The sequence below is a fragment of the Canis lupus genome, chromosome X (assembly GCF_011100685.1).
Source record: "Canis lupus familiaris isolate Mischka breed German Shepherd chromosome X, alternate assembly UU_Cfam_GSD_1.0, whole genome shotgun sequence".
Taxonomy (NCBI): Eukaryota; Metazoa; Chordata; class Mammalia; order Carnivora; family Canidae; genus Canis; species Canis lupus.
In genome coordinates, this window is record NC_049260.1 from 23568624 (window position 1) to 23576607 (window position 7984).

The 7984-nt window shown below is 39.9% G+C and overlaps 1 pseudogene; it reads left to right on the top strand.

The window, feature by feature from the left end:
- The first annotated feature begins 5593 nt into the window (after window positions 1–5593).
- LOC100685249 lies at window positions 5594–6094 on the top strand (annotated as a pseudogene).
- The last annotated feature ends 1890 nt before the right edge of the window (window positions 6095–7984 follow it).

The following is a 7984-nucleotide window of genomic DNA, read 5'->3' on the forward strand; positions in this document are numbered from 1 at the left end:
AAACTCATAGAAGACATAGAATTGAAAAGAAATTATCCATGCAAGAAAAAGACATTCTGAATAGGCCCATATTTATTAAATAAATTGGATCAATAACAGAATTCATCAAGCCTAGATAGGTTCACTGTTGAATTCTATTAAACATTTAAGGAAGAAGTTATGTCTATTCTCTATAATCTTTTTCAGAAGACAGTTGCAGGGGATTTCTTTCCTAACTCTTTGTATGAGGCAGTACATCCACATATGATGCTGGATATCCACATGCAGGGAAAAAATCTAAACACAGACCTTAGACATTTGCAAAAATTAACTCAAAATGTATCACATACCTAAATGTAAAGCGCAAAACTTCTAAAAGAAAACATAGCAGAAAACCAGACAACATTGAGTATGGTGAGGACTTCTCAGATCTATCACCAAAGGCATGATCCATGAAGGAAATAATGAATAAACTGGGCTTCATTAAAATTAAAAAGTTCTGCTCTGCAAAAGACATCAAGAGAATGAGAAGATAATCCAGACTGGGAAAGTATTTGTGAAAGACACATCTGATAAATGACTTTTATCCAAAATATACAAAGAACTTTTAAAACTCAACACTAAGAAAAGAATCAAATTGGGCGCCTGGGTGGCTCAGAGGTTCAGTGTCTGCCTTCGGCTCAAGTTGTGATTCGGGGGTCCTGGGATCGAGTCTGGTATTGGGCTCCCAGCAGGGAGCCTGCTTCTCCCTCTGCCTATGTCTCTGTCTCCCTCTGTCTTTCATGAATAAATAAAATCTTAAAAAAAGAATCAATTTAAAAATAGGCCAAAGACCTTAACAGACTCCTCACTGAAGAAAATATACAGATGGCAAATAAACATACGAATAGATGCTCCACATCATATGTTACAAGGGAAATGTAACTTAAAACATCAGACCACTATGCGCCTATTAGAATGGCCAAAATCCAGATCACTGACAACACCAGATTCTGGTGAGGATGTGGATCAACAGGATTCTCATCCAGTGCTTGTGAGAAGGCAAAATTATACAGACTCTTTGAAAGATAGTTTTGCAGGTTTTTTTTTTTCCTTTTTCTTTCTGAGAGCGAGAGCTAGTGTATGAGCAGGGGGAGGAGCAGAGGGAGAAGCAGGCTCTCCGCTGAGCAGAGCAGGGTGCCTCACGCAGGGCTCAATCCCAGAACCCTGAGATCATGACCCAAGCAGAAGGCAGATGATTAACCAATTTAGCCATCTAGGCGCCCCAAGCAGTTTCTTATAAAATTAAACATACTCTTAACATGTGATCAGTATGCTCCTTGGTATTTGCTCACATTAATTAAAAACTTATGTTCAGGGCGCCTGAGTGGTTCAGTCAGTTAAAATGCTCAGGTCATGACCTCGGGGCCCTAGGATAAACCCTGAAATGGGCTGCCCACATTGGAGAGGCTCCTTCTCCCTCTGCCACTCTCCCTGCTCGTGTTCTCTCTCTCTCTCTCTAATAAACTCTTGAAAAAAAAAACATGTCCATGTGAAAACCTACACATGGATGTTTACAGAGGGTTTTTATGGCAATGAAAGTATTCTGTAGGACAGTGGATGATGTCATTATGTATTTGTTAAAACAGACCGTACAATACTAAGGCCAAATACTGATGTAGACACTGAGGTGATAATGCTATTAACATAGGTTCATCTATTCTAACAAATGAGATGATGTGGGGGAGGATGTGCACCTGTGGGGATAGAGGGTATATGGTAATTCTCTGTACTTTCTGCTCATGTTTGCTATGAATCTAAAACTATCCTAAAAAACTAAAGTTTACTGTAATTAAAAAGAGTATTTGATCAGAAAGATTGTACAAGAAACATTTATAAGACTATTCTGTGGTAAGGAGTGTGGTTATAGCAAGTGATCTCCCCATAATGAACAAGTAAAATGTATTCGTATAAAAGAGTGTTAATAGAAATTTATGTTTGTGGATATAGTCAAGAAATATGCTCTATTTTGATAAAATTCACTCTTGTTTTTGTATTGTAATCTTTAGAGGCATGAGCGACAAATGGCTTCTTAAAAAATCAATGTCTATTCTGATTCCACACAAATCTTAAAATAATTTGTTCTAACTCTCTGAAGAAAGTCCATGGTATTTTGATAGGGATTGCATTAAACGTGTATATTGCCCTGGGTAACATTGACATTTTCACAATATTAATTCTGCCAATCCATGAGCATGGAATATTTTTCCATCTCTTTGTGTCTTCCTCAATTTCTTTCAGAAGTGTTGTGTAGTTTTGAGGGTATAGATCCTTTACATCTTTGGTTAGGTTTATTCCTAGGTATCTTATGCTTTTGGGTGCAATTGTAAATGGGATTGACTCCTTAATTTCTCTTTCTTCAGTCTCATTGGTAGTGTATAGAAATGCCACTGACTTCTGGGCATTGATTTTGTATCCTGCCACGCTACCGAATTGCTGTATGAGTTCTAGCAATCTTGGGGTGGAGGCTTTTGGGTTTTCTATGTAGAGTATCATGTCATCGGCGAAGAGGGAGAGTTTGACTTCTTCTTTGCCAATTTGAATGCCTTTAATGTCTTTTTGTTGTCTGATTGCTGAGGCTAGGACTTCCAGTACTATGTTGAACAGCAGTGGTGAGAGTGGACATCCCTGTCTTGTTCCTGATCTTAGGGGAAAGGCTCCCAGTGCTTCCCCATTGAGAATGATATTTTCTGTGGGCTTTTCATAGATGGCTTTTAAGATGTCGAGGAATGTTCCCTCTATCCCTACACTCTGAAGAGTTTTGATCAGGAATGGATGCTGTATTTTGTCAAATGCTTTCTCTGCATCCAATGAGAGGATCATATGGTTCTTGGTTTTTCTCTTGCTGATATGATGAATAACATTGATTGTTTTACGGGTGTTGAACCAGCCTTGTGTCCCAGGGATAAATCCTACTTGGTCATGGTGAATAATTTTCTTAATGTATTGTTGGATCCTATTGGCCAGTATCTTGTTGAGAATTTTTGCATCCATGTTCATCAGGGATATTGGTCTGTAATTCTCCTTTTTGGTGGGGTCTTTGTCTGGTTTTGGAATTAAGGTGATGCTGGCCTCATAGAACGAATCAGAAAAGACCCTGAATAGCCAGGGGAATTTTAAAAAAGAAAACCATATCTGGGGGCATCACAATGCCAGATTTCAGGTTGTACTACAAAGCTGTGGTCCTCAAGACAGTGTGGTACTGGCACAAAAACAGACACATAGATCAGTGGAACAGAATAGAGAATCCAGAAATGGACCCTGAACTTTATGGGCAACTAATATTTGATAAAGGAGGAAAGACTATCCATTGGAAGAAAGACAGTCTCTTCAATAAATGGTGCTGGGAAAATTGGGCATCCACATGCAGAAGAATGAAACTAGACCACTCTCTTTCACCATACACAAAGATAAACTCAAAATGGATGAAAGATCTAAATGTGAGACAAGATTCCATCAAAATCCTAGAGAAGAACACAGGCAACACCCTTTTTGAACTCGGCCATAGTAACTTCTTGCAAGATACATCCACGAAGGCAAAAGAAACAAAAGCAAAAATGAACTATTGGGACTTCATCAAGATAAGAAGCTTTTGCACAGCAAAGGATACAGTCAACAAAACTAAAAGACAATGTACAGAATGGGAGAAGATATTTGCAAATGACATATCAGATAAAGGGCTAGTTTCCAAGATCTATAAAGAACTTATTAAACTCAACACCAAAGAAACAATCCAATCATGAAATGAGCAAAAGACATGAAGAGAAATCTCACAGAGGAAGACATAGACATGGCCAACATGCATATGAGAAAATGCTCTGCATCACTTGCCATCAGAGAAATACAAATCAAAACCACAATGAGATACCACCTCACACCAGTGAGAATGGGGAAAATTAACAAGGCAGGAAACCACAAATGTTGGAGAGGATGCGGAGAAAAGGGAACCCTCTTACACTGTTGGTGGGAATGTGAACTGGTGCAGCCACTCTGGAAAACTGTGTGGAGGTTCCTCAAACAGTTAAAAATAGACCTGCCCTACGACCCAGCAATTGCACTGTTGGGGATTTACCCCAAAGATACAAATGCAATGAAACGCCGGGACACCTGCACCCCGATGTTTATAGCAGCAATGGCCACGATAGCCAAACTGTGGAAGGAGCCTCGGTGTCCATCAAAAGATGAATGGATAAAGAAGATGTGGTTTATGTATACAATGGAATATTACTCAGCTATTAGAAATGACAAATACCCACCATTTGCTTCAACGTGGATGGAACTGGAGGGTATTATGCTGAGTGAAGTAAGTCAGTCGGAGAAGGACAAGCATTATATGTTCTCATTCATTTGGGGAATATAAATAATAGTGAAAGGGAATAGAAGGGAAGGGAGAAGAAATGGGTAGAAATATCAGAAAGGGAGACAGAACGTAAAGACTGCTAACTCTGGGAAACGAACTAGGGGTGGTAGAAGGGGAGGAGGGCGGGGGGTGGGAGTGAATGGGTGACGGGAACTGGGGGTTATTCTGTATGTTAGTAAATTGAACACCAATAAAAAAATAAATTAAAAAAATAAAAAAATAAAATAAAATTCCAAAAAAATAAAAATAAAATAAAAAAATAAAATTCCAAAAAAAAATCAATGTCTAAATCATAAACACATAGAAAAATATGACATAAGTGAGAATAATCTGAATTAAAAAACAGCTAGTAAAATTAATTGGAGCTCCATATCTGTAGGGGAAATGAAATCCAAGCTGGAAAATATGGATGGGAAAGAGAGGGTTCTAAAAAGTGATGGACTAAGTTTAGAGAAGAACTAAATAGATATTACAAAAATTGTAAACATAATGAAATAAAAATTCAATATATAGTTTTAACAGTAGATACAACTGAAGATAGAATTAGTTACTAGAAAAATTATTGCTAATTCATCCAAAAATAGACAAAATGGATGGAAAATATGGAAGACACAGAGTTACAATGACAAGGCCTAACTTAAATTGAACTGGTGTCCCAGAACGAGAGCAGAGAGATACTGGAGAAGAGAGATTTTAGGACATGATGACAAATATCCAAAACTTATGCAAGACCCTAATTCACAGCAAAAATACATATCCATGGGTGGGGGGGAAGTGCTAAATGAAAGACAGGTGTTAATGAGGGCACTTGCGACGAGCACTGCATGTTATATTTAAGTGGTGGATCACTAAATCGCACACCTGAAACTATTATGACACTATGTTAACTGGAATTTAAATGAAAATTTGAAAAAACAATACTCGTACATACACACACACTCACAGAAGCACCGTAACAGGCTCCAACAGAAAACAGCACAAATGTTCATCAAAAGTAGAAGACATAGGCACTGTGCCCTGCCGCCTCATGGATCTGTCTCTTGCTTCAGCGATGTTTGGATGAACAGACCCAGGCATGACCCTTTTACCAGCCTCTGACCACCCCTCCAGCCCTTTTCCCAGTTGCAACCTTCGAAGCCATCTTCTCAGCCATTCTCTGCCTCCAAGACCAGCCAGCCCCCTATTTTGAGCTTAGCACCTTAACATTGATCAACCATGAGCTCCCACAGTGGTCAATACTATTGCACTGAGGTGAAAGCTGCCCTTAAACCACCTAGCCAACATGCACCTGTGGGCCTCCCTACACCTACCTCTCTTGGGCTTCTATTTCCACCGGGACAATGTGGCTCTGGAGGGCATAGGCCACTTCTTCTGGGAGTTGGCTGAGGAGAAGCCCCAGGGCGCTGAGCATCTCTTGAAAATGCAAAACCAGCGCTGCAGCAGCACCCTCTTCCAGGACATGCAGAAGCCTTCCCAGGAGGAGTGTAGTAAAACTGTGGGTGTCATGGAAACTACCCTGGTCCTGCAGAATAACCTGAACCAGGACCTTTTAGATCTGCACGCCCTGGGCTGTGCCAGGGCAGATCCCTATCTTTGTGACTCCCTTGAGAGCCACTTCCAGGATGAGGAGATGAAACTCATCAAGAAGATGGCCACCACCTGACTCACTTCTGCAGGCAGGTTGGCTCCCAGGTTGGGCTGGGCCCTATCTCTTAGAAAAGCTCTCCTCCGGGGTGGCACCTGGGTGGCTCAGTGGTTGAGCGTCTGCATTAGGCTCAGGTAGTGATCCCGGGGTCCTAGGATCAAGTCCTGCATCAGGCTCCCCACAGGGAGCCTGCTTCTCCCTCTGTCTCTGCCTCTCTCATGAATAGATACATAAAATCTAAGAAAAGAAAAGCTCCCCTCAAGCATTACTAGGAGCCTCTGAAGCCCAGCAGCCCTTGAGGGGCCCCTCTGGCATCACTGTGGGGCCAGGGTTTGTGCCCCGGAGCCTTTCTCAGTAGCCACTAGACAGCAAACTTTTTTTTTTTAACACCCTGGAGTCCTCTCCCAAGCCATAGACCAAATGGAAACAATAAAGCTTTTTTTCAGAAAAAAAGAATGCTTAAATAAATTATGGCATATACATTCACTGAATAGTACAAAGCAATAAAAATGGACAGATTTCCACTTAATGCCTCAACAATTAAGAATCTTGTAGACAATGCTGAGTGATAGAAACGAGACCCAAAATAATACAATGTGATTAGACATAAAGTCTGAAAAAACAAACTTAATTTTAAATAGGAGATGAAATTAAAAGTAAGTAGGTGTTTTAGCCAGCAATGGGATTCAAATCCTCTCAGTGTGTCCCTCTGGCCTCTTCCATAGCCACATCTTCTCTGACCTCTCTTCTGCCTGCCTATTACACTTACAAGGACCCTTCCGATGACATTGGGCCCACCTGGACAATCCAAGACAATGTCTTTAAGATCATCTAATTAGCAAACTTAGTTGCATCTACAACTTTATTTTTTTTTAAAGATTTTATTTGTTTATTCATGATAGTCACAGAGAGAGAGAGAGAGAGAGAGAGAGAGAGAGAGAAGCAGAGCAAGAAGCAGGCTCCATGCACCGGGAGCCCGACGTGGGATTCGATCCCGGGTCTCCAGGATCGCGCCCTGGGCCAAAGGCAGGCGCCAAACTGCTGCGCCACCCAGGGATCCCGCATCTACAACTTTAATTCTGCTTTGCCATGTACCATAACATATTCACAGGCTGGTAGGGAGGTGGGCAGGTAATTAGGAAGTAGGTGTCTCTGGGGGGGGTGGTTATTCTGTCTACCAGTTATTTATTTAAGTTGTGAAACACATTTTTATGTCACTATCTTTTCAGCTCACCTATAGCCACATCTTGAAGTTAAATTCATATTCAAAATTGATGTAAAATGTAATGCCAAATTGCATTACTGCTCTGCCAGTGAGATTTTACATTTACTATGCCAATATGGAAATTAAGTTGAATAATTTCCTCTTCCAGCTCAGACCCAAATATAAAATGAAACTAAATAGGTAGATATTTGTTAAAACGTAGTGAAACTCTGGCATAATATATGATATATTAGTATTATTAGCCTTTCATTATCATCAAATTCTGATACAGAGGTTTGAATCAATTGCAGTTACTGCCTAATTCGATACTAAGCAGAGGAATGATTTATAATATACATATTGCAGAAAATAAAATGCACATTAGTGCATAAATCTCTATATATCTGCTGTTCTCAAACAACTGAAGTTCTTACACTTCCTAGTAAGGTGAGTTAGAAAGTTACTGCCACATTATCATTATCTCAGGTGAGTATTGGTCTATTTCCTGCATTTACAATAAATGGAAACTGGAAGAAGTATTAAAAATAAGGCTTTTTTTTTGTTAAACTTACAATAATACAACCTACAGAATGGGAGAAGATATTTGCAAATGACATATCAGATAAAGGGCTAGTATCCAAGATCTATAAAGAACTGATTAAACTCAACACCCAATTAACAAACAATCCAATCATGAAATGGGCAAGAGACATGAACAGAAATCTCACAGAGGAAGACATAGACATGGCCAACATGC